Raw genomic sequence first — 27277 nt, 5'->3', positions numbered from 1 at the left:
AGGAAGAGTTGATGAGGTTGAATAGGTACTGTTGAGGAAGAAAGCATTCCTCAACCCTCTTCCATCTCTACCTATCTTCCCCCACTACCACCTTCCATCGTTATCATTTGAATTTCCCTCCAGGAACCCACACGGGTTTCATCTTTTCTGTATCCACTCAGTGAGAACTCTCTCCTGCAAAGAAAAGTCCACTTTGTTTAGGTATAAACTAGTAAGGGCCCATTCTAGGGGTCTCTTCTTTTCTAGTACCAGGGGGCCACAGACATCAGCAAATCTCTTTGTTTGTAACAATGTTGAATTCCTTGCTTACAAGCTGACTATCAAAATAAACTTATTTTATTTGGTATTTACACCACAAGAGTATGACATCTACGCATTAGCTACCTCTACATCCAGTGGACGCCCACTCAATATTCGTGATGGCAAATTTCCAAAAAGCTTTAACTCCGGCTGTAATGTTATCAGTATGTATAGCCTGTTTTTGCTTTGACAGTGAACAAGAACAAGAAGTTGGCAAGGAACTGAAAAACAGCTCCAAATTATGCTTCCACTATTAGTTCTCAACCTTCCATGAAGCCATATATAGCAAATAAATAAATAAATAAATAAATAAATAAATAAATAAATAAATAATAAACATTGTCACAGCCATTCATGCTCTAACTTTTAATTTCTTCTCTATGGAGTTGTACATTGGTATGTCAAGACAAACGCTTTCCCCCTCTTTTCTCGCTAAGGGCTACAGCTGTAAAAGGTGGCAAAGGCAAACTGAGCTGTCCTTGGGCAAAGGACTGACACATTTTAATGCTGAAACTCGGCGCCATTCCTTAAAAAAAATTACACGTGACAGATCTTCATGCGTCAAATAGACAGGTTGTCTTCTTTGAAAGTGTCACTTTGAAGGTCTCATCTCATCTTCCCGACTTTTTCCCTCCAGAGTTTAGATGCCGCTGTTTCATCCTCTCCCCTGTAGAGAAAATAACCACAGTATGATACTTTTACTTGCAAAGTAGGGCTCTGGCTTAAGGTACAGAGTCCCTGAGTCATGGCTCGACGACAGTAAACCCTTTGAAGAATATCATTAGTTATCACTGCAGCGGCAAGGTGAAACCTGTCATTGTAAGTAAGGACAGGGAAGTGACTTCGACCAATGTTTTACACAGACTTATGCCAAGTCTGAGTTGCTCAAAGACAAATGATATGTTACAAAATGACATGATACAAGTGCAAATAGCAAATCCTGCACCATGTGTCTCTCGTTCCTCTTCTCGTTGCAGGACCATCTGTCTTACATGTGTTTAGAATTTTTGGGGCATTTCGCTCGCTTTAATTAAACTTCGAAAAGTTGCACACCCAAGTTTACCCTACTAACCTCTTCACCCTCACACCTATCACTTCATTATAGCACAAAATAGTACAAATACAAGGTTGACACTTGGGGGTGAGGGAGGAAGGAGTGCGGAGAAGAACAGAAGAATGTAGATGAATTGGCAGCAGAACTGAGGCGCAGAGGAACAGCAGGTCCCACATGCCCCAGCCCCTTCAGCTGGCTTTGTTCCTGCATCTTCTTTGCAACATTTCAAAAGCAGCTTGCACAAATTAGACCCATGGGGGGAGAGAACAGACCAACATGCAGCAAACTACTGTCACTCACAAAGCCTTCTGGTGAGGCAAGAGAGGAAGGGAGGAAGGAAAGGGACGCTGGATAAGCAAAGTGTTCGAACAGACGAATTGGGCATGAGGGACCAGATGTTCCTCCACTGTGTAGTCTCCTCTCGCTAATAAACGCGCTTGGCAATTCAGTGTAGCGCATTCACTCCCTTGTCTTTGCTGGTATCTTCATTTATATTGGTGGTGGTGTGAGCTATTTAAAAATGGAAATAGAGGGAAGTATTTATGACCACACGTCGACAACTCTGCATGCAGTTCAGTTTGTGGTGCGCATAGAAAACCAGAGACATAATGCCATGTTTCTGCACCTGCTACCCATGCCAGCGCCGCCGTGCAAAACCCTGCAACACTCAAACTGGGATGAAAGAAGAGAAGAGAGGGACAGAAACAGAGAAAGTGAAAGAGAGATAGAGTGTGTGTGTGTGTGTGTGTGTGTGTGTGTGAGTGTGGTGGTGTGGGGGATTTTAGCATGGGAAGAACTTGGCAGCTTTTTCAACCTTATAGATCGCAGGTGTTGTGTTCATGATCATGACTGTGTTAAGAATGCCAGACATCAGTGCACGCTGGCAGGAAGAGCTGGCAGGTGTTGTCTATGGAGAGAGCACTGGCAAGCAGGAGGTGTCATATCTGGAGTGGATTGGAGAAACAGAACAAACCCTTATTCTGTCACAGCGCTCCTTGTGATATTCATGATGGTTAGATCTGTTGAGCTGCTGCTGCAAGAAAAAAAAATATACAGAAAATATTGCAAAATACACCAGAATATGTGTGTGCCTCTGCTTGTGTGTGTAGCTGCGCCGTGCAGCGCCTCAGTATGTCACCGCCTAAACCGGATTTTCCACACTTATTAGCAACACATTATATTTTATCCAATAGAGGGAATTAAGCATAGTATTTCGGCGATAATGCCCGATATTATGAAGGGAAATGAAAAAAAACATGAATCTGGAACATCAGAAATAAGCTTCTTGCAAAGGGACAAAGAAAGGTCTTTTAAAATTCCAATCCAATAGGAGGCCGTTTAAAGCGCACAATAAAAAGTGCAAATTAAAATCTATAAACAACCATCCTCTGGACTGGGGCAGAGCAGAGATAGATAAGAGTAGGTATTTAGAAACTAACAAGAGATAGAGACCGGCTGGTATTAAAGAGATAGTCTACATCATCTCACACGAAAGCCAAACAAAGAGATCTAATGAAAATCATACATAACAATGAACTTGTTGTCTTGGTCTCTGGCAGAAATTGGATTCCAAAAGTCGGTGGGGGGAGCTCTTTTTTTTATTTATTTATTTATATATTTATTTAATTTTTTACTGCCGTTGTCAAGGACAGGGTACAGTTTGTAATGGCAGCCAATTACAGAGGCTTTTCATCCAGCAGGCAGCATCAAACGGCTCGACTGTCAGCTATTGTAGCCGGAGGCAGACAGGCAGACCAGCTCGGGGAGAGACTGAATCACACAGCAGCACTTTCCTCTCTTCTCTGACCGCCCGTCTCTACTTGATAAATGGCCTCTATAGAGATCAATGGGACATGGCTGCAATAATGACCCCTTAACAGTGAAAGAGGCCGGGATACTAAGCTAAATAAGACACAGGCGCTCCTTTCCAACCGGGCAGACCGTTTTTCTCCTTTTCTGGAATGTCAGCTTCATGATTATCAAAGCGTCAAAAATGGCACGCGACGTACAAAAGCATGAGCGTTTGTTGATTTGCGGGGTCGCTTCACTTGACCCCACCGGTTTGTCACTCTGCGATATCATCCTATTTCCACCTGAGTGGCTGTCCCGAGCGCGGCAGCCGGCCACTTCCTGGGATTTGAGCGATATAACAGCGCCGGAGCAGCTGAAAAGCCCTCGGTGGCGGCACGGACAAAGACACTCATGCACACAAACACACACACACACAATGCATAGGCTACATAAACACAAACACAGCAGCAAGGGACAAGCGGTTCCCGGCTCCGGGGGGAGGGGGTATATTTAGAGTCTTGCGTAATGTGCTTTTAACACAACACAGAGTGGATGAATTTTTAATGCCAGGGTGGGAGAGAAAAAATGAATAAAGTTAAGTATTTAATCTGTGCTGTTGCTTAGGGGAGAGAGACAGGAGCATCTAAAAGCAGCCTCCTGTGTGAGAATGTGCACAGGACAGCCGCCATTGTATCAGCTACGGATGGAGGGTTTGGAGGGAGCAAGGAGAGGAGAGAGTGAAAGCAAGGCAGACAGAAAAATTGGCAGAGAGAGAAAGCAAGACACAGGAGAGAGAGAAAGAGAGAGAGAGGGCGGCAGAGAGAACTTGCATGAATGAGCAGGAATAACTAGTAAAAACGACCCATGTCAACGTTATGCTGAATAACCCGGGGGTGGGAGGGGGTGCATGGCACTAAGGCGTCTTCGGGAAGCCTCTACACTCAGATGGGTCTGTTTACAATGCACGTACAGGCATGTCTACCACACTGTAAAAGCTGTTTGGCTGAGAAGAGAGTGCGCCTCGGATTGATCAAATATGGAAGAGCTCATTAGCTTATTTAGTTATCTGAGAAATCGGCTCACTGTACTCCCTCAGCTGTTTTTGTTCTGTCATATTATATTCATGAAAGAGCCGGCATAAGAGCGCTGAGGAGAACAAAAGAGAAATTTGAATGAGACGTCGCACAGAAGGGTGTTAGAAGTAACTCGCAGATGGTGACGATGGCAGTCACCTTGTTCGCTGTTGCAAAAAGTCAGCAGATGCAAAATGGGATACTGGATGTGACATTTCTGTGACCGTTTAAGCTTACGCCAAAGGGTAATGAAAACAAGGAGGTGTCAGACGAGCACTATCTGCGTGGGCAGGCCAACACACAATAGCGGTTATCTCCATTCTTGCACTGAGAGAAGGTTATGAAATAATTCAAAATCAGGGTCACGACAGGCTCTTTTTTTTTTTTTTTTTTTTTCATTTCGATTATTCTCACTTGTTCTAATATTGAAAATGACCATGATATAACGTGTGAATTTTGTCACATTTCCCTGCTGCTGGCTTGAAAACAAAACAAAAAGATAAAGTAAATATAGCAGACATGAAATGCCTGGAGATGTGTTGGCTGAGAAACACCTGCCTCTGAAACCAGCTGGCCACGCAAATCCCACCAGGAGCTTAATTGGCTACTGCATGATTCACTACATGGTTTTCCTCTCAGCCTCGCCACAGCTCTGTCTTCACCGGAAAAATAGTCGACAGAGGACAGGAGCACAGAAAACACACCACAAAGAATGTTTCACCTTACCTAATGCTTGTCTGAAAAGATTGTGACAGTCAGCAGCATTGAAATTTATGTGAAATAACTTGCAATATTTTACAGTAGCTGCGAGAGTCAGTGCGGATGACAGCTACAAGTGACAGATGGACGATCAAGAAAGACGATCTGCCTTCCTGCGGAGCTTTACTGTTAAGGGAAGGCCTGCAAGGGGTGTTTAGGGGCAAGAGATTGAAAAACAATCAGGAGCGCTGATCAGCAGACGCACAGGCTCACTGCTGTTAATCTGATCCATATGCTTATCTCCCAAAAGAGGGACAACAAAGACATGACAGTGAGCGACAGTCACTGAAACCAGATGTGAAGCAACACAGGAAAAACGTCTGAGAAATCGCACGGGTAACCAAAGGATAAAAAGTCAACTGAAGTTCAACACAAAACTGGCATTTAAGTCACCCCCTTTTTAAATCTCCCGTTTCGCTTCTTTTAATGCAAAAGTGAGAAATCACAAGACTGAGGAATGCTGGCCTGCAATTTAGCGCTGCCCTCAACAACAGTATTTACCTGCTACATAATTTGTGTCGACAAAAATATTCATTTAAACTCCATTTGCACAAAGGTCTCCTTCTATTGATCGCCTTTTAGCAAATCACACAGGGTATTTTGTCTCCTAATTGCTGGTTAGTTTATTGTCTTCATCAATATTCCCCTCACCATTCAACTGTGCGCAGCGGTAAGCAGGTAGAAATCCCACTCTGCCTTTTGCATTTTTTACAGTCCCTCCTTTCTGATGAAATCCTGTGAAAAGTTTCCTCCCCTGGAGCAAGCTGCTGCAGCCATGAATACTACACAGATAATCACATAAAGTTCATCAAAGAATCGCTTATAAATAAGAACCTAAGTTCCCATATTCCTCAGCCTCTTAACCTCTTCAACCCTGCCGGTCCCACTGGTGGGTTTGTGATTACAAATGCATGCTGTGCTGCCGAGCTTTGTTCAAACCCGCTGAATTTTATTTGAAATTCTACTGGCGATCCCAGAGTTTCCGAAGATATCAAATATGTCCTGTTAAAGTAAAGGGGAAAGGTGTGTAAAATGATGCACAAGATGTCTAGATATTTTCTACTTGATGTGATGCTGCAGCCATAAAACACCAGCATCTTGGGTTTGAATATTTCACTCAATTTAAGTACAGCTTCAGTGAAGCGTTGCAGCCAGAGGATACAGAATATGTGTGTACCTTTGTCGTACAATATGGAAAAACATGTTTTTTTTTCAGCCTTTGAAGCTATTTAAAGATCAGATTAAAGAAAAAAGAGTGGAAAGACCTTGATAAGATTATTATAAGTTGGTTGCTAATCAAGTGCAAGATGTTGTGCAATGCCACTGCTCTGCTCCTATCAGGATTTTCTCTTTATATTCAGATGGGAGTCAATGCAGTGGCATCCTGGAGCATAGGTAATGTTGTATACATGCCCAGGGGGCACCTACTCATGCTGACTTCACTGATAGCATAAAGAAAGAGCTCTGCCCATCAATCACGGAGGCAGGAGTGTTCTCTCCTCCTCCACTACTTCACACTGAGCCAAAGACGCGCTCTGTCGGAGAAGGAATAAAGTCACTTTGCAAGATTCGTTGCTTACAGCTGCAGCATACAGAAGAATTATTACCATGGTGGCACTTTCTGTTTGGATATCACACAGTGTGGGCTCGGCGCTGCAGCACCAGATGTGCTGGTGTGATTTCCTCTTGGGCTCCAACACCAGGTGATGCTCCATAAGGCTGTGCAAGGTCCATGTAACACAACAGGAGGACATGATGAACAAGAAGGTCACACATTACCACAATAGAAAACAGCACAACACATAGCCCTTATAGTAGAGCACATACAGTGTATTGTTATTCTGTAATGTGAATCTCCCAAGACACAGGATGCCCTACAGCATTGATTAGAAGAAAAAAAAAAAAAAAAATCAGTGACATTCTCAACCACCAGCGGCCCCTTAACCTCGTACTCTTTCTCCCATAGATATGTTGTGACTGATGGAGCCCAGAGGTGTGTGTGCTGCTGTCCAGGGCTCATCTGGCCCATGACAGCCCCGAGGCGGCGGCTGTCACCGGCAGCGCGGACCTCCTGCGCCAAACACGGTTTCCACTGGGGCAAGACCAGCTAATGATGACATTATCAGATATGTGTCTTCAACCTGACACAAGCCTGGCCGCCGGCACCACCAATACGACCTTTTCCACCTGCGCTCAAGATGAAGGACCACGGCCTCACACAGTATTCACAGGAGGGTGTAGCAGATTTTATATGTTATTATCAGGAAGCATGGGACATTATAGGACTATCACAGCAAAAATATGATTAATGCGATGAAACGTCTCTGCATAATTCAACATCAAATAAATGCGGATTATACTGTTTGCACAACACATTTTTTGAGCTGACTTACTCTGTTCCTCTAAATGCTGTGAAATCACTCTATACAACAGAGAATAATCTAAAAACTGAGAGATTCAAAACTGTCTCACATAATTCATCTAAGAGTCATCAGCCTGTGATGAGTGAAGCCTTGTCAGACTTGTAAATTCAGAAAAGTTTCGCTTTAGCTGACAAGTGCTAATTTGGCAAAGTGTGTGAGGAGATGAAACAACACGCAAAATGTTGTTGTCTGCATGGGTTACCAAAAAAAAAAAAAAAAAAAGAATGCTTTCAATCAGGAGCAGAGGCACTTAGGCATTGCCCTGGATACACCTCTATAGTGACGGATAATTGGTGTGTTTGTATGTGTGTGGCTCCATCACACCACTGATTGTTGTCATTAGCAAAGCTAGCCACCAGCTGCAAAGAACACGCCAGCCTATCGTGCCGCTATACCCTCCTCCTCCTCCTCCTCCTCCTCCTCCTCACACAAATCACAGAAAAACAGTGTCGCTATAAACAGCCAGCGAACGTAAACGGGACGCAAACTAAGTGTGAAAAACGGTTGTGATTGCTCTGTATGCACTGCTGAACGTTTGCTTGACAGGTCAAAGTTACAACAGATCATGACGGAGTAAGAGCGGTACAGCACAGAACCATCCCAACACAACTTTGTGGCTAAGATTATGGGGAATAAAACAGCAGCATTCTCAGAGCAATGTGGCATTCAGTAAAGTAAAGCTTGGGTGTTCGCTCGCTCCTGGCTCTGCAAGGCTGTGTGCAATAAGATCAGTATCATTCTCCAACCAAGCCCGGAGAGCAAATTAGTTTTGTTTACTGTTTTGCTCTAATACATCAACATAATTATCACCACTGTGATGGAGGAGAGGTGTCTATAAGCTGAAACCAATTTTAGCTTTAAATTGTCATCTCCTAAACAGAGCCATTCTATCATTCTGAAAGGCTTATGTGGGCCATTAGCATGCACAATGAGGTGCACTTCATCTTAACACACACACAAACACACACACACACACACACACACACACACACATGCATTAACTTCAAACACTGGTACTGTAGTGGTGCTGTACCGCTGCACTGTAAGGGCAGATGGTGTTTTTCCAGAGTTACTTTACCAGGGTTACCTTGGGACAATGGGGCTGTAAACATTACTCCCGGTTACTTGTGCAAATCACGTAACATCATCTACAGCACCATCCGATCTTTTAATCCGACCATTTCCAAAAGGGTAAGACGGGCAGGGACATTCACAGGGGGCATCTACACGCTGGAAACATATTTGCGAGAAGCCTCAAAAGATGGCAACTTAATGTCCTTGGTGACCGCCAGTTCGGCCATGTGGGAATGAGAGGGAGCGGCCGGAGTGTTTATTTTCCTCAGAAAAAATCAACATATCTGATCTCTGGTGGGAGGGAGAGTCATTTTCCAGAGTTAATTTTCTTCCTCTCAGAGAGTAATGGCTGTTAGAGGCAGCACAAGATCACTGCCTCATATTTCCACTGGATGCCTGTCTAAATTGAAATTAGTCACAGAGGTCTTGCCACCACCGAACTGACTCGTATGTGTAAATACAAGCATTCCTTTTGCAGGCAACGTAAACAAACCTAATAACCATGGATGAATATGTATACAAGAAACAAAGCCTCATCCAGGCATGCAGAGAAATAGATAGAGGGGCTTCTCAGTTATAGTCCATCAGCAATTTATCTGTCTCAAGGCAATAACATGGGTAAAGCCTAGACAATGCAGCCAATTATTTTCATTTTAGTGCCGTCTAAAATTTGCACCATTACTTGCATATTAAATGCAGTGGAATATAAAGAAATGTACAGGTGAGTCAAATAAAATTAAATGTATGAATAGTCTGGGCAAAAAAGTAATTATCTGTCGACTGTAAAATGGTTTATACAGTTTAATTTTCCTGGACCTTGTATTAACGCCATGTATGAAATGTGTGATACAAATAAACTTGACTTGACTACAAGCCTTTACTTGCAAGTATCAGCAAAAATCCAAACAGTTATACACCAATGACAACATTTTTTGCTATATTTGGCTCTTTATAACTTTTTTTTCCCAGGGAAAATTTAGCAAAGCATTTTTTTTAAAATGCAGTGTCAGTGATTTAATTAAGGTTAGAATAATTTCATTTATTGAGGAAAATTTGAGTCACTACTGCTCCGGTGAAATTTTAATCTCATTAGGGCACCTTTGTACACATTAAATTGCTATGAGTTTCATTTGTCTATTTAAAACTCGGGGATTATCCCTGTCTCTTTACATGTGGGTTTGTAAATTGTTCTGACACACTGTATTTAAGATGTGTCAAAGCAGTGTGAGATTAAATGCTTTTGGATTTGGTAAAGCTACACTGAAGTTTCCATTGTCTTCGGTGCCAAGTGTAAACAATAGTATCTACCAAGAATCTATGAACAAAAAAAATAAAAAAAACATTTCCTAGATTATAAATTTGGCAAACTACCGCATGCTAAAAAGCCAAACAGACTTCAGTTATGAAGCCATATCATGATGTCATCACAACAACCCTAAACTTGGGTGTGTTGCTGCTCCCAGGGGCAGAGATAAGATGGCTATATTATTGTGCTCGTTTGTATCACACTGTGTCTCTTGACTTTGAAGCACATCTCACTTTCATCAACACCTCGCACAAAGCCCGGTGTTGCTGCTGCCTCAGGTGGGAGTAACTGGCCACATGAAACCGAATGAAAGCCTGAGGGGACAATCTGAGATGAGGAACTGCAGGAAGGCAGCCCACAAAGCCAAAAGAAGCACACAGCAAAGAGATTCTTTGAAACATGACAAATAGAAAGGGGATTGGAGCTCCACAGTTACCCACAGCGTGCTCTGTGCAGTGCGTGTCGGCAGAGAAAGTTTTTCCACAACTGAAGACACAAGGTTGCTTGGTTGCTCTTTAAGGCATCTGACATGTATGCAGAAGCATGGATATCATATTGAACACCTGGTTTGCTTAAAGTAGTTAAGAGAATGAATCAGTGTATCAGCAGACTGTTGGCATCAGCCAATATCAGCTGTAAAAAGCAATATCAAAATCGATCCTATCTTATTTTCACTTACAATGTCCTAATCAGGAAATTGACACTTGTGTGACCTTTTCTTCTTGGAGTGCACTGCTTAATATAAATGTAAAATTAGCACGAGTAAAAGTATCATAGTCTTTTGTTAAAAGCAGAAAACAAACAAAACAAAGATTTTGGTTCTTCAAGATAAGCCCATCTGAAAAGCATAACCGGTTTTGCTCCTGCATTTGAATTATAGCCTAATTTTTTAAATATAAGATATATCAGTATCAATGTTAGCTGTTATCACATAACTATCTTGAGTACTTGCTCCTGATCAACCCTGTCAATTAAGGCATTCGGCAGATAAAGAAGTCAATATTGGACCTATTTTTCACAAGCCACAGGTCTGCCCAACAGTTTGAAACTAAACAGACTTTTCTGATGAAAAAAATCAGGAGAAAAGTGAGTTTGTTTGAGGCATTTGGTTCAGCTTGCTACTATCTGCCGGCCCTCCCTGCTGTAGAGACGTTGGTGGGCAGAAAAAAACAGTGCCAGTGAGAATTAATCATCTTCCTCTAGCTATATAATATCTGTGATATACAGAAGAAGTCAGGTCAGGAGCTGAATGGAGACAACTGACTGACTGTTGTAACTTTTTTACCTCCATTAACTAAATTACTGGGCTCAAACCACTGCAGGCACGGAAAAGTAGAGAAAGATACCTTCCTCATATCCAGGCGGCGGCGGCAGGTGAGTGCCTCTCCTATCTGGCTGCCAGACTGTGGTGGTCTAACTTATTCTAGAAACTCCAAACATGATGGCACGCCCAACCCTTAAATAAAAATGTTTTATGGTAATTTCTTTGCTTTTACAACCGATGCTGCCATGCAAAATTGCTATACAAACTAATGTAACAGACTATTTATTTCTTAGCAGAAGCCTGTGGGCCAATACAACAACTGCAAAGGATAAACAATTATTTCCTGTCAATTTACTGACTTTCTGTAAGTCATTTAATAAGCGGGATAATCCATGATGAGGTGGTTCTCTTCTGAAAAATAGCACCCTTCTTTGAGGAAGCCCCTGATGTGCAGCGGAGGGGGGGAGTCGGGGGTCTTTACTTTTCAATAGAGGAGAAGTCATCTCATTGTGGGTTTATCCCACTTACAGGTGGGAAGATATCGAATATCACTTTTGGCCTCAAAAAACCATATAGTTCCATTACTGGTTGGAATGGTGTATGAAGTGCATGTGTGCATGTGCGTGTGTATGTGCATGAAGTGTGTGCCGATGTCTGTGCAAGCTTTTATGTTCACAGGTGTAAGGTTATTTCACCTCGCTATATGTCTGAGTCTCAGAATTCATTACAGTCTGGGAAAAAAAGAAAGAATTCAATTCCTCCCGTCTGTCCCAGAACTTTCAATTTCATAGTCATTGCCCAAAACTGTCACACTGCACATCCCTGTTTCAGATGAAAGTTACAGATAAGCACCTGCACGACGACACTAACCCACAGCCGTCATGCCACCAGTTAAAACCTCATTCCCTCTGGAGTGGAAGAGGCTAAGGACAGTGTGAAGGTGACGAGGCGGCCGGTTGATTTACCATGCAGCCTTTCTCTTCCTCTCTGCGAGCAGATGGCGAGTTGGACCAGTGCCTTTAGACTGGCTGCTATCTTCTCATCTGTGGCTCTGTCTGCCCATCAACAGCTGCCTCCGGGGCGCTAAACGTATTGATTACAGGTGGCATTGAACTCGAAACAGCCAGGCTGAGGCATATGGCGCTCTACAGAGAAAACAAGAACACGAGGGGTAGCACACATTTATTTTGCCATGGCGAGAATATTAATATCTGGAGTACGACTTCTGAATTGCACATAAATCAAGTGTGTCTTTGACACCGCTGAGATGGTTAATGATAGGAAAAGTACTTTTTTTTTTTTTTTTCCAGCCGCAGCCTTAGGTGCAAAGGTCATCTTGAAACGCTGCCACAGCTTGATGAATTCAGAATACCAATTGCCTGGAAATCTGGAAACAAATTTAATTAGTTTCATTATACATGACAGATACCTACACGCACACACATGCTCTCTCAATCTCTCTCCCTCTCTCTTTCTCCATCTCTCTCTCTCTCGTACACGCACACACACCAATTAGTCATAGCACTGGTCCCCATGGATAAACACCACCCACCAGGAGCCACAGCAGTCCTCTCCAGTGGAGTGACTGAATCTACAGGTGCTCAGTGTTCCCAACCATCTTACTCTGCGTAGGAGGCTTCCTCTTTCACCCTCATTAAAAACCTGATTAGCTGGGTGGCCTCATTACTTGACCTCTCACAGAGTGCATGAGGACTTTAAATTTCATACCGCAGTTTCTAGGAAATAATTTTATTTTTTTTTTCTTGTTAAGACCTGGGCCTGGTTTCTCAAAAGTATTCATGCCTGAAATCATCCAAGTTACATTAAATTGACAATTTAGATATGAGCTACATTTTACATGATTTCTGTTTGGAATACTGTTGATCCTACATGGCAAATATAATTTTAATTATATTTGGTAATGTGTCCAGTGTGACAAGTCTCTCAATTTCAAAATGCATGATATTGTTGAGCTGACACACACTGTCCATCTTTGTATCAAATGTCAATCAAACTGTCAGTCCATTTGGGAGTGTCAGTTCTATGAATAAAAACATAAAAAAAAAATCGGATTACATTCAAAGATTATATCTCACAACGATTATTTTATCGCTAACACAGAGATGATTAAAGACTATTTTGGTGCGGAGGGACGTTTTGGGAAGCCAGGCCTTGGTTAATATTCCTAGATCACAACACTTAGTTTTACAGCCTTGAGAAACACGGGGCCGCAGGTGTTGTTATTCTCTGTAACTTCACTCTTGTGCTGTTATCTCCCTGGAGCAAGCCAGAGCTCGAGCACATGGACTGATTGCAGCCTTGCGCCTGAACAAAACAGCCAACATGTTTGGCATAGTAACTATACCAGCGTCATATGAAGTTCAATGAGTACAAGTTTGAAACCCTGCTTCCGCCTGGAGCGAAAGAGAACAGAGCAGCTACGAGAGAATGCCAAGCAAAGCTACTACCAATAAGAACGACTTTCAACCCACACAGTACGTCATAGCCCAGATTAAAGTGAAATTTATTCCGACCCCCGTCTCCAAAAATAAATAAGCTTCCCTACCCAGCCCCATTGAGGAGTGTTTAAGAACATCTGACGTTTCTTCTCCAAGGCAGGAATAATAAGGTTATGGCTTGGTGGAGCACTTTTTAATTACTTAGTCATGGTCAGAGTCCTACGAGAAGCGCTTTACCTCACTCAAAAACTCACACGTCCCCGCAGAGGCCGCGAGGTCAAACACTTACGGAAATTAACAGACTTAAAACACACTTTAAAAAAAATAAAATAGTCCCTGCAGGTACTTCTATTAATTAGCAAAGTTTCTGCCTAATATGTTCCACTTTGAAACAGTTAGGGCGGATGCAGAGTAGGGGTAAATATGAATATCAAAAGAAGAATGACACTGTGTAATCCTCCAGGGCACGTTAAAGTCGAGGAGATAGCACGCAACAGCATCCACACGAGCGGCGCATTGTTGCTAAATGTCACGGTAACAACCTTGCTAGGGTGCACTCTGCCTCCAACACAGCCTCCTTCCCGACTTTCATCATTAAACTGTGCACATGGGCGAGAGCCTTTGAAGGGCCCAGCATTATTGAGCACTGCCGGCTCTTGAAAGGAAGCCCCTTTTCATATAGTGGTCTCATGAAGATGATTAGCATTCAGGGTTTTAATTGTGCCGTGTGATGTTCAACAGGCTAAGCTGCTCCAGAGAGCTCGCTCCTCTCATCTGCATTTTTGATTGATGGTGGATGATTTTCCCTTGAACTTCCAGGGCTGTGGAGTTCAGAGAGCTGGGGGGTAGGGAGGCGAGGGGATGGAGGGTGAGGTGGAATGGGGGGGGGGGAGGAGGGAGCTTGGCAGGCAGGAGGCAGAGTGGACTGAGTGAGAACGAGCTCTCCTGTCAGTCCCATAATCAAAGACAAAAAGACAATCAGCCAGAGGTGCAGTACCATTTAAAAAGGCTTGATTTTCCAGTTTCCACTTTGCTAAAAATCTGGGGGGCTTTATGTTGATTTGATACTATTTTGTGAAAGATTCAACGGCTCTCATCGAATCAGCAGGTGGAGCACTGGGAGGGTTTATCAGGAAAATTAACACATTTAAAGATAAAGCTTTTCAGGCCTGTGTCTGCCCTGTCCTTGACCATGTAGGGTCATGGCAATTACCCAAACAAGTGTATCTGTGCATAATAGGGCCCTCTGGTTTTTCTTAGGTGTGCATAAATTTGCATCAACCTGGGCAGTGTCAGGATATGGGCTGGGGGTCCTGGGGGGTCCAGTGGAAAGCTTGCGCTGCCACTACATGGAGGAGCCGGCTTGATATGGACGATGATACATTAGCCAAAGCAACTGCCTTTGAATTTTCTTATGTTTTGTAAAGAAGGCTGATATTCACTTATTAAAGAACAGATTATTCACTAAGATTAAAAGATTAAAATTGAGTATTTACCAAAGGAAGAAAAAAATAGATCATTGTGCACAGCCATATTGCCACTTTATTTTGAAATACACTGATTCAGAAGAAGAAAGTCAAATCTGCCTCCTTGGGGACATAGAAAATAAATTTAACTTTTTTTTATTGAAGTACTGTTATCTCTTGCTTAACAGTATAAAAGCTGATTTGATTAATATGGATGATTAGTATGGATGAAATCTCTCTTTGACAAAGAAACATTTAAACTTGTAAATGAGGAAGAGCGCATGATACCAGTCCTTTTTTGTTGTTGTTGTTTTGTTTGTTGTGTCTATAATTTTCAGTTCAAATTTCTTTCCCTGTCATCATTGCTCTAAACACTTTAGGTAAAGGTTTAAGTGAAGGAAGATGACATGCTGAATTTGTGTTATATTCTCTAAAAGGTGTCATATGAATGTTGGGTGAGCAAAGGTGGCATAACACTACAAACAATAAATAAATAAAATAAAATAAACTGGTATGACTACAGGAGCATTAAGCAGGTAAAATAACAATAAAGGTACAGTGAAACAGCATCGTGCTTCTAAAATTTGACATATTTCCAACTGAAACAAGATCTCTCAGTGGGCCATGACTCAGGGAGGGATCACGGTGTAAAGGTGTAAACCAATGGGACGTCCATTAGGAGAAAGGCAGTCTCATTTAATGAACAGGGCAGGGCAGGTCATTACAGATTCACACTGTTTTACATGAAGTCCATGTACTGGGATTCTGATATAAAACATCAAAGTTGTACATTTCTTGCCATTTTTGGTATATGGACACATGAATGGATGCAAAAGTGGGGTCCGGGAACCCTCATGAGGCCTAGAGCGGCTTCCAGAGGGCCCTCAGCAAAATGAAGAAGAATTTAATTTCACTACAATATAACTCACAAGAATTTGTTCCACTACCAAAAAATATATAGTGATTATTTAAACATTATGTTTTAATCATGACACTTTGATTCTGTTATCACATATAAATAATAATAATATATAAATAATATGTGATACATAAGTATCACATATAAATAATTCAATTGGTAAGACAAACTAAAATGTCTCGAGGGCAAAATCATTTCAAATCTACGGTCATTTTGGGGGTCCAGAAAAGACAGCTTGAAACCCCTGCAAATTAAACAATATTACATGCATTTTTTAATTTTTTTTTTTTTTTTTTTTTTTTACAGTAAAATACCCCCTTGCAAGAGTCATCACTGTGGGTCTTCTTTCTACTATAATAAAATTTACAGCCAGTGAGCAGACTCCTCCTCTGCCCTCCTCTTCACCCCCTCACCACTTCAGCTTCAATCAAATCATCTCTGAAACCGCTCATTCTGCAGATAAACGTCCAAATTTCAGTTCTGTCGTGTGAGTGCCTCTGTTGCTGCAATCAGCTCTGCAGTGACAGAAGAAGTTCACTCAAAGCAGCTTACCATGTAGCTGAAAGTCTACAGCTTCACCACACTTTCAAATTGGAGGTCAGAGACAAAATAACCCAAGTGATCCAACAAGAGCCCGGTGAGAGTGAAATGAAGCCCTCAATTTTTTTCTGTGACTCAACTTTCGGTTTTGTGGAAACAATGCACCCTGAAGCTGGAAGCTGGACTGACTCAGTTAGTTTACAAACAGAGTTGGAGCTCTCAGCACCCTCTTGTCATCAGAACTCACTTACTGCAGCTGCAATACATAAAAAGTAAGTTGACAAAGTGAAAAAGTCATTTTTCATTTTGTTGTGACTTCGGTGATATTTCAGTTCCCGGTGTCAGTGTCACCTTATCTATGCAATCCGAGACATCAGACATTTGATATCTGAAGCCAAACAGTGTGTTCGTTCCCAGTGGCTCTTTGTCAGGCTGTGGTGTATCATCTCCAAACCAATAAGTACACAGTGTGAGACAACACACAGCGGCAGCCTGGCAGGCACTTGACATTTTCTGTATTTGAATATCTGGGGTGCCTGTCAGCCAACCTGGCATATTTACCTAAAACATAAATGGCTTGGCAAAGTGTATAGCCTATGATCCAGTACAAGCAGAGTCCACAGTTGGGAGACAGGTTCCATTAGAAACTGTTTGGAGTCGCTTGCCACCTTAAAAGGGAATCGCAGAGCGAACCAGGAATCCTCTGACAGCTTAACAAATAGCTTCAGCCACGTTCTACAGACCAAACCGATTCCACCATTTGAGAGTGTCACCTTTTAAATAATCATGCATTGTGACTATAATGCTATGGGACTGGGGATACCTCTCAGCATTGAAGCAAAGAAGATTAGCCCAGCCTACGGATGCTCATTGTGCTGGTAACACTATTTGGCGATGAAAGCATATCAAACAGGAAAAAAAAGAAAAAGAATGTGGTAATCAGTTCCAATTCACTTTACAGACAAGGCTAATTCAATTAACCTTTATTCCTTGCACATATAGCCTCCACCGAATAGTAACTGGCATCTACTGCTGAGAGTCTCAGTAGATAATCTCTTCTGTCCCGAGGTAAACAGAAACCCAGCTGTGACAGCATTCCAATATCTATGAGCCGAAATAACAGCATCAAGGAGATTGTTGTGCTGTGCATTTAGCCAGATGAAAGGTTTTTGTAGCTGAAATGATTAAAGTTGCATTTCTCCCCATAGTTTTTCAGTGTATATATGAAACAAAAAAAAGCTTTTAAAACACCCTTTAATTTCGATACACAGGGTGGCTTTGAGGGGAATGAAGTGTCAGGTGGTGAAAGCGCGGTTTAGAGAGGCTGTTATCATTAATACATTAAATGCCAGCAGCCTCTTTCACTGATGAAGGAAGGTATCTAAGGAACTATGAGGGAAACGGCGGACTATGTCAGCTCATGGTAGCTGTAAATCCTTGAGTGTGAGTCAAGCACATTATCTTTACTGCATCCAGCCTTTGAATAATGCATGCTAGCTAGCCGCATGGATCAGCAGCAGATGCACAAGCCTCTGTGGCATCTCTTATTCTCACAGCCAGACTGCAGGCACCTCATGCACACCCATCAAAACTGAAAGAGCAGCCAAAGGCACTGAGTGCTGTGGTGCTGAAGGAAGCTGACACTGGAATAACCCGCTTGCAAAAAGTATACACTGCAATTGTGCCACCTACCACAAAGAACTATTTAAAGGGGTGGTGAATTCAAATGTAATTTTTCATTAAAAAGATTTTATCATTGTCATTCTGTGTAGAAAACATAGTGAAACTGTGGGAATCTGAAGTCTTTTTCCAGGCAGAGAGAGGTCTATCAGCTGATTTCTCCTGAGTCAAACAATCCAGTTCAGCTGAGGATTAAAAGTGACTGTTATACTTAAGAGTGGAGTGATCCAATCACAGCACAGCCTCAGTTTTCATTCCTCCCGCCCTCGTGTGATTGACTCTTCAGCTGCACCTGTCATCCTCTGCCAGCCTCAACAAACAGTGAGGAACAGTAACTGTTAGCTTTTAGCACAGCACCCAGACTTTGTGCGGTTCCTCAATATAAGTCCAGCATTTTACAGAGAATTATATGAAGCCCAAGAGGCCATGGAGTTTTCTTTCTGTTGTTATTATTATTATTTTGTTGTGGGCACAAAATCCTAAATCATGTCCACGAATACTAAATCAAGGTCACAAAATCCTAATTTGTGCGCAGGATTTACTTTTTTGTGCTCTCAGTTTGACCTTTTGAGCTCTGAAATTCATTAAAGTGTGCCCATGTTTTAGTAGTATTTTGACATGGGGATGTGTCACAGAGACATACCAAAAGCCTCTCATGACAGGACGAGGATCCTCAAAGTGCATGAATACGCTTATTTGGATCAAGTCATTGAATTCAGTGTAAACCAAATGCAAGACAAGTCAAGTCAAAATGTATTTGCTATTATCATAATATTTATTGATGATTAATTTTACTTTATGATGTTCATTAATATCACAAAGTATGTCTCAAAGGGCTGTAGCCTACACATAATAAAATAATAATGAGAAACATTAATAAAATATAAATGTACAAAAGTGAGATGAACTACATATAAAACATAAACATAAAACATTATAAAAAAAATTGAATATATAAACAATGTGAAGTAAAGTACAACAATACAAAATTTGTACATAATAGGCTGTGAGATCACTGAATTTGTTTCTAATCTGCTTTGGACCTAAAACAAGAATCTCAGTCTTCTCAGCATTTACCTTCACCAGCTTGAAGACCGGCAGGCTTAATGGAAATGTAAAGGCGAGGATTTTTGAGGATAGGTTCGAGCACAGATCCCTGTGGGACACCATAACCAACCTTAATGTGATCTGATGAACGGCTGTGTAAAACAAAGTGAGATAATGAAACCAACATGGCTTTCTATACAATGTAATAGAATGTGATCAATTTTGTCGAATGATTTCAGACAAAGGTATAGGAGCACCAATCTTGAAACTGACCCAGAGTCCAAAGCAAGCAGCAAATCATTTACCACTTTTGTCAGAGCACTTTCAGTTTTTCTGAAGTTGGACTGATGATTCATACAGATTATTGGGAGAAAGATGATCTATGAGTTGCTGAACAACTGCTTTTTAAGACAATGGCAGATTGTATGGTAACAGATGGATGCACGCACACTCCACAGGAGGTTATCTTAATTTTGACTGTATTATGAATTATCATCATTATTAAAACTCAAATAATTTATTATGAATTTTTGTGTAGCCTGGACGCAGTAGCCTCCACATACTACTGCAGGGCTCCAGTCTCTGGCATTTAGGACACATTTTCTTTAGACCAGAGCACAAATTATACAAAATGTGGGCACTGTTTCATTGATTTGAGAGCTTGAGATAGTAAATTGAGAGCTCGGAATAAGTAAATTGTGGGTGTGAATTTCTCTTTTGTGATTTCGATGTAGGATTTTGTGGACATAATTTAGTACATTGTGCATATGTAAAAGAAAAAAAAAAAAACCCAAGGCCTCTCCAGGGCTTTCTAGGATTATTATTATACAGAAGAATTAAGAGCTATCAAAGCATTTCATTCTAAGCTTTAGCTAGCGATGGCATCAAATGTGGACTTTCTCACGTAGCTATTTCATTTCCAACAAGCAAGGTGTTTACTCTTAGTTGGACAGTTGGTTAGTGTTAACAAGGGTCCAGACAACATTATTACCCTACAAAGGGCGCTGAACCTCATCCAGCCGTGTTGGAATATGTTACTGTAGAAAACGCAGCCCCTAAAACAGTTAGTGACTTCAGCTGCAACTCTTAAATCTCAGAGTATGACAATATGATATGATTACTGAAAAAGAAAATTCCATTTTTAACTGGGTTAACAATGCCTTTACGAGGAAAGTTTTGACAGAATTTGGTATAAAGATTCCCTGTGCCACTACAAACCACTCCCTCACCGTTCAAGGCTGAACAGTGAACAGAGAAATGTGCAAATGTAAGTGATGGAAGGGTGAGGCAGAGCTGAGAGTTGGGCTATTGTTGGACTCGCCTCCGCTCACCTCTCACTTGTCTGTGATGGGACGACAAGCGTCACCGCTCAGTTTTCCATTTTCATCGCTCATTCGTGTCATTCTGCAGCACTTTCATGTCTCGGAGGACCTATAGTTCATGTGAGAAGCAATAACAGCTTTGCCACAAGGTTATGTGACCTCTGCCAAATCCCTACAGTTTTTCTTTGCGTGCCTCCGACTGTATGCTATCAGGCCTTATCAAAAGGATCAGAGAGCTGCTGTTGCTAAGGTTTGACAATGTGAGATGCAGTCCCAGTCCCATATGGCGTCAAAATATTAAAGAACGGCTTTCAACCTCCAGAGAGCTGTTTTTGTGGAGTGTCTGTTTCAACAATAGCAAAGTGTTACAGCTTTGTCTGGGATTTCAAGATTATGTGCTTTAAGTTTAATGCCAAACCCATTTTACGTCGTTTATTCTGCTGTGCTGGTCATGGCAAAATGTGTTTGGCACAAGCAAATTAACTCATCCACTGTCACTATGCCAAACTTGTATGCCAAAATTCATAGGACTTGGCAGAGAAATAACAGTGTCTGGAGAACTGGCTCTCTGAACAGTTACTTATGGTTATTAAGACGTTTCAAACACTACAGATGTGTTGGGCAAAATGTCCGAAACACTCTTTCATTAAGTACATGGCACAGCTTTAGTTGAGACACATTTCTGAAAACAGATAATATACGTGAAAGACAATATACAGGTAGTCTTTGTGTGACAGAGCTTTATCATCAGCCTCTGAAAAAAAAAAAAAAAAAAACTATAAAAAATAAACTGGAGGGTCTGAGGGCCGTTTTGCTGCATGATTCATGCCGGCCCCAGACAAAGACAGATTGTTTCGTCAAGTACACAAGTACACAGCTCTCACCGAGTTGTACTGCAGAGGAAGAAGGAGTACTTAGTCGAGTCTATGATACTGCATATAAAAACCAAACTTCAAAACGAGGCACATCACTGCCACACAGAGTTCTGCTCCCATTAGACTTTCAGGAAAACTAGAACAAAATCAGCAGAAAACTGGCAAGGGAATTAGATCTGAGAGAGCTGCAAGCTTGAGCAGAAGCAGTCCATTATCTATAATCATTTGGGAGGCTATCCGAAACAAGACCTTTAAACCACAGCCCAACCCTCTGAAGACTGTCTACCCACTAATAAACTGGCTTTTCAATTAGCACCTATCTGACAACGTTACAACGATAACACAAAAACCAATTACACGCTGTGTTGCAGATAAGTCGTAATCCACTTAATAGGTCTGATTTGACTTCTCCTTTTTTCTTTGCTCCTTCGACCACCACTGCCCCAGGGCTTTTCTGTTCTCCATGCAGGACCAGGTATCAGTTTGAATTATCAGGAGCGAAGGCACATCTGAGAAAGCACGAGGGCCAATCTCCTGGAGGTCCTGATAGTGTTTTTTTTATGTCTATGTAAGGGGTGTTGATTACAGCTTTAGAGGTGAGAACAGCAAGCCGAGGTTTCATCAGTTGCCTCAGGTGCTAACACTGGCTTCACAGCTCAGCATCACACCTTCCATACATGTCTGGATTTCCTGTGTTTATTTTAGTGAACACTGTTAAACGAGTTAAAGTTTTACCATGAATTCACAGCTGTAGTATGTATTGTCTCTCATAGTATCACAGATATTGACACATGATAAAATTCATGTCATGTAGTCAACTGTCACAGCACAGAAAACATAGCCCTTCCCTGATAGATAACCATGCGAAGCCTTGTTAGGTCAGCTTTTCAGTCCGGTCTAAATAGTGTGGAGGAGAGAGACAGGCAGAGAGTTGAAGACCTGGGAAATGAGAATTTCTGGAAGCACCAGAGCTGAATAAGTAGACTGACTGACCATAGCCTACCATTCACCGGGAGCTGCCTCGGCCTTGACAGGTAACAGATCTCCACCTCTAATGATGCAGCAGGGTCACAGCAACAAGCCAGTCCATTACTGGAGCAGAGAGACAACAACAACAACAACAAAAAAGGTTCTTTTGTTTAGAGAAGACCACTTAGCAAATTACAATGTGGAGCAATCAACTGAACATTTACTGTGCATACAAATAAAAAAAAAACAGCTAACTCATCAGCATTTTTTTTTCTGTACCATTCATGCTAAAGTAATCATGATTTTCCAAATTTTAATCAAAATGGGTCCATACACCCTGGAGTTATTTTCTTTCATTATCTACCTGATATGAACCAACCCATCTAACTGCATCACACAATGCACAAATCAATCATAATTTGCATCAAAATAATATCTGAGTGGAATCTTTTGTCACGTCTCGCTGCATGTTCTTCTTGTTTAGGAAAGCAAATAAAAGCCATTTTCGCTTCGGGCCTATTTGTACGACTGAATGGGAGGAAAAAAAAAAGAGATGGTAGATGCATTTATCAAATATGGCAATTTGCTTAATGGACTCTGACAAAGCCAGCGGCGGTCTTTATTTAGATGCAGATGACTTCCTCCATACTGGCTTCCTCTGTCACTGGTGCGACTGCCTGTCAGGGTAAAGGAAAGAAAGCTCCCTCCTGTTTCCAGAGACAGTCAAGCAGTCAATCACTATCACTGTCTGCCTGTGTGTGCGACTGACTGACTGGCTGTCTTCATGTTACGTCGCTGTCTCTCACCCTCTCTCGCTACCCCTACCCCTCCTCCCCTTTTGTCTAAACCTATTTCCCCCGTCTCTTTTACAGAATTCCCTTCTCCATTAACGCTGCAAAAGGTGAACAAATCAGCTCCTCTTTGAATGACAGCGCTAGGTTTAATGGAGGCAAAAAAACAAACAAAAAAAAAAAAAAACACATGGAGATGGTTGTCATGATGGCAGTTTCATCCACTTCACAATGTATAGCATCATATCACTGAAGAACACATAGGCCTACTGAATCAATGTCATGAAATAGTGTCTCTAATTGTTTTTGGTTAGACAGTTGTCATCGTTTCACACTGTGACTTTTGACAAATCTCCCAGCAAATTAAGCTATTCTGTACTCAAATGTTGTAATGCTTCAGGGATAAGTTTAAGGTCTGCAAGAGCTGATAAGCACGCAACCTGCATCCTTAGAGCACAGGGCTTTTGCCTTATTACAGAAACTCATAGAGCAGTTTATGTGTGTGTGTGTGTGTGTGTGTGTGTGTGTGTGTGTGTGTGTGTGTGTGTGTGTGTGTGGTGGGGTCTGTCAATGTTGAGGCAACAGTGCCCTCTTGGAAAAAAGAACTAGCCACTGCTACCTTCCCTAGAACTCATTCCAAAAAACACTAGAAAATATCAAGCATCAATATTACTATTACGGTTAATATTAATATTATAATGGTGTTTTTTTTCTTTCTTTGGATGCAGCACAGTCTGGATGTTTGTGCATAAAAATATCAGCATTGGAAAATTCACATGGATATTTCTTGTGTTTGCAAATCATGAATGCAAATGTGTCAATTTTAATTTTATGACATCATATTTTCTCTCACAAACACAAACGGGAGTCACCACCGCAAGGGAATACTCCTGTGTAAAACTGTACAGACAAATGCATGGGTAATGTGAAAATTTCCCTCCTAAATTATTGATATTGCTTCCATAAATCTTGTATCAATTGGGCCCTAAAAGAGAGCTACAATGCACACTTAAATTTTTGACAGTTACAGTTTTATCTGTCATACAAGTTCCTCTGTCGTACGTTTATTCTGCATCCTCTTCCTCTCCTTTTACATCTTGCTTTAACACCACTGCAGCAAGCAATTTGGTCTATTCCTTGTAAAACAGAGCATAGGGGAAAGCCTGTAACACTTAAACTCAAGTCTTTGGGGGTCTCAGCTTTGAGCATGCTGGGCTGAAGCCTCTTGCGCTACAAATAAACACACAACAATTGGAATTATTCTTTAATGAGTGCTAAGACTTGCTAATGGCAATTAATCTGCAGCACTGCCATAATTGCAAATCCTCCCTGTCTGAGGGCTGTCCTCAGCACAAGTGAGAGATTACCAGCAATCCACCAGGGAAGATGATAAGTGGTTCCTCAAGTCCCCACGGGGACCGGGGGCCTGCTGGGAGCCTGGTGGACGCTGCCATGGAAACCTCTGGCATTAGCATGGTAACTAACTTAAGCAAAGACCTTCAAACTCCGTTAAACAAATGGCCCATGACTAAGACTCTTGACATCCTGCAGAACGAGTTCCTCTGAATTCTGCAAAGGAAGGTCGGTGCTGATCCGCAGTATGATTTACAAGATTTCTGTCATGATTATTTTTGTCGATACCTCATTAACTGAAGTTATGCCTTTGATATGTAGGAGACATGACGCTTTGAGGCCACAATAAATTAGCCCTTGCTTTGAGACATAATTTGAGTGGACAGATATAAGGAAAATCATTAGCTACTGCAAGACAAGCCTAATGTGAAAAGAATAAATTACTCAGACAATTATGAACGTATAAATCAAGAGGAAAAAAGCCATTTTCGACTCAATTTTGTTGATCCATCCAGATGTTTGACAACATTCTTAAAATAACTCAGACGGTGTCATCACCCACTAGGGGGAAAAAAAAGCAACCACCCATGTGACACGCGGCTGGTGAGAGAGAGTGTATAACATACCGATTTCAAATGAGTACACCCATTTCTCGTCTCAACATGCACTACAAATTGACTTATTGATCGGTTCAGCCACATAGATTTGAATGCAATAGTGAATTTTTACATTCTAAGACTCCTCTCTCAGTCCATTGCCCACCGGCAGCACAATTACACTCTATAATTTGCAAGAGCACAGCTGTTAAGCATACAATCGACTAGAGGCAAGGACAAAGAATCATTACCGGTGGCACTGGGTGACAAGAGGGCTAATATCTGAATCAAGCATGTGTCAAACCGACGTTTCTCATTGACTTGTTACAACCAAAATAATTACTGTGCAATCAGTATTTCCTCGCAGTCCTACTGATAATAATTGGCACACAAGACATATTTTCCATGCTTTATGAGTCTTATGTGCACACTGTGCAGACTGTGTCAAGACCTTGTCACAACATCCATGATGGAGAGGAGGTGACCATTGTTGCCAGCTGGCTGCATAATGAGCTACAAGGCGGACAGACATAGCAGCAGGTCACACAGGGGCTGCAAAACAAATTGTGCAGCTGCTCTGATGGCACAAGGGACCCTGCCATCCCTCTAAGTACCCAGTCTCCTCCCTCGTTTTATAATTCTCGCTCTCTTTCTCTCTCCCTCCCTCTATCTCTCTTACTGTCACAGCACACTGATTTTCATTTGTCCTTCTCCAAAATTACTCTAATTGTGCAATTTGTTTTACGGGGACCCACACCGCCAGGGACAAGGTTCTGGAGTTGAACCGCAGCTCATTGAAATTCATGTGGAAATAGCATGCATAAAGAGAAGCTTGATCTGTTTAGTGGAGCTATTTCACTATTAAAATAAAATGTTACAGTCGAAAGGGCCGCTCTCTGAGGTGTCAGGATAATACTGAGTAAGAGTGCGTGAGGATTTTCGAGACTAAAGAGAAAATGTGGGCAACTACGGTGTGGCTTCACGGAGGGAATGTCTCCCATTTCGTTGTCATTGTTATTGTTCATTTTACTGAATTTGTCTCGGGCAGCTACTGCCTGCTCAGCCGTCCTGGAGGGGGTCTCCGCTTGAGCTGTCCCACCCAAGGTTTCTCCTTTTCTTTTCCCTAATAATGTTTTCCTGGGAGGTTTTCCTTGTCTTCACTGAGGGTCTGAGGTTAGCGCTGCCAGGTCAGGTGGGCCTCTTATCTTTTCAACGTGCTGATCTGCGTCTTGTGCATTGTTTTGTTTCCATGTGCTTTGCTTTGCATACTGTGCTGCATGATTTGTTCTGTGACTGATTAGTTAGAGCTAGGCTGGCTTATTCTCTACAAAGCCCTTTCAGACACTCTATATAGCGAGGAGACAATGTGCATATAGAAAAAACCTTGATTGTAAACACTTGATTTCAAAGACTCGAGGGTTTACAAGAGGCAGAATATTTGTAACAAATCACCACCATATTGAGGAGTTCAAAAACACACAATAAATGCCACAAAAGAGCTGACTCTTGTTTGCAGGTCTTTATAATACCTCAAATTACTTTGTGTCTGAATTCAAAACCCAATGTCACAAAAGATGATATAGAATATGCATTTGTCTCCACATGGAAGATGCAGATGCTTGTTAATTTCTCTCCCCTCTAAAGATCTGTCTTTGGCTCAAGTGTCCTTGAGCAAGGCACCTAACCCTGCTGCCTTAGATAGGCCTGACACATTAGCCATGGAGTCCCTCTCTTCCTTATGATTGTGTCCCTCTCTGCATCACAGCAGGGGGTTTTGGCACAGCCATGACACATCATATTAATTATTCAAGGCCTAAATTCCATTACTGTACCACATGTTTCACAAACTGAACCCTGCTGCTCGGGCCCATTTGTCTCCATATCCAATCGATTCGTCAAGATTAGGCACTCTCTGCTACTTGTTGAATAAACTCAGTATCAGACCTAGGTGTTTTCTACACCATCTGTTGTTTTGATAACACACATACACACACACAGAGGGTAGCATAATCTTCAGAGAATATATTGCTTTAAGATTTGTCGGTGGCTCATGGCGGTGAAAAACTTATATTACCTCCAGCCAACTTTCTAAAGTGGAAGCCGTGCAGAGATACCGTTGGGTTGAACAGGGACACAGGTGACACAGAGGAACTTACTTTTGTAGACTTTTCTAGACTCTGCCTTGTTCAACAGCGACCCGCAGGGGCGGATGGAGA

At 41.8% G+C, this 27277-nt stretch overlaps 1 long non-coding RNA gene across 1 annotated transcript; it reads right to left on the bottom strand.

Annotated features, from left to right (window-relative positions):
• Positions 1 to 212: 212 nt before the first annotated feature.
• On the bottom strand, positions 213 to 27223 carry LOC115380124 (uncharacterized). The gene is made up of 3 exons (XR_003930297.1): positions 27136 to 27223; positions 22346 to 22444; positions 213 to 967 (listed from the first exon to the last, which is right to left on the bottom strand). It is a non-coding gene; the product is annotated as an uncharacterized LOC115380124 (long non-coding RNA).
• Positions 27224 to 27277: the final 54 nt, after the last annotated feature.

This window comes from Myripristis murdjan, chromosome 21 (genome assembly GCF_902150065.1).
Source record: "Myripristis murdjan chromosome 21, fMyrMur1.1, whole genome shotgun sequence".
Classification (NCBI taxonomy): Eukaryota; Metazoa; Chordata; class Actinopteri; order Holocentriformes; family Holocentridae; genus Myripristis; species Myripristis murdjan.
This window is presented reverse-complemented; position numbering and strand designations above follow the sequence as displayed.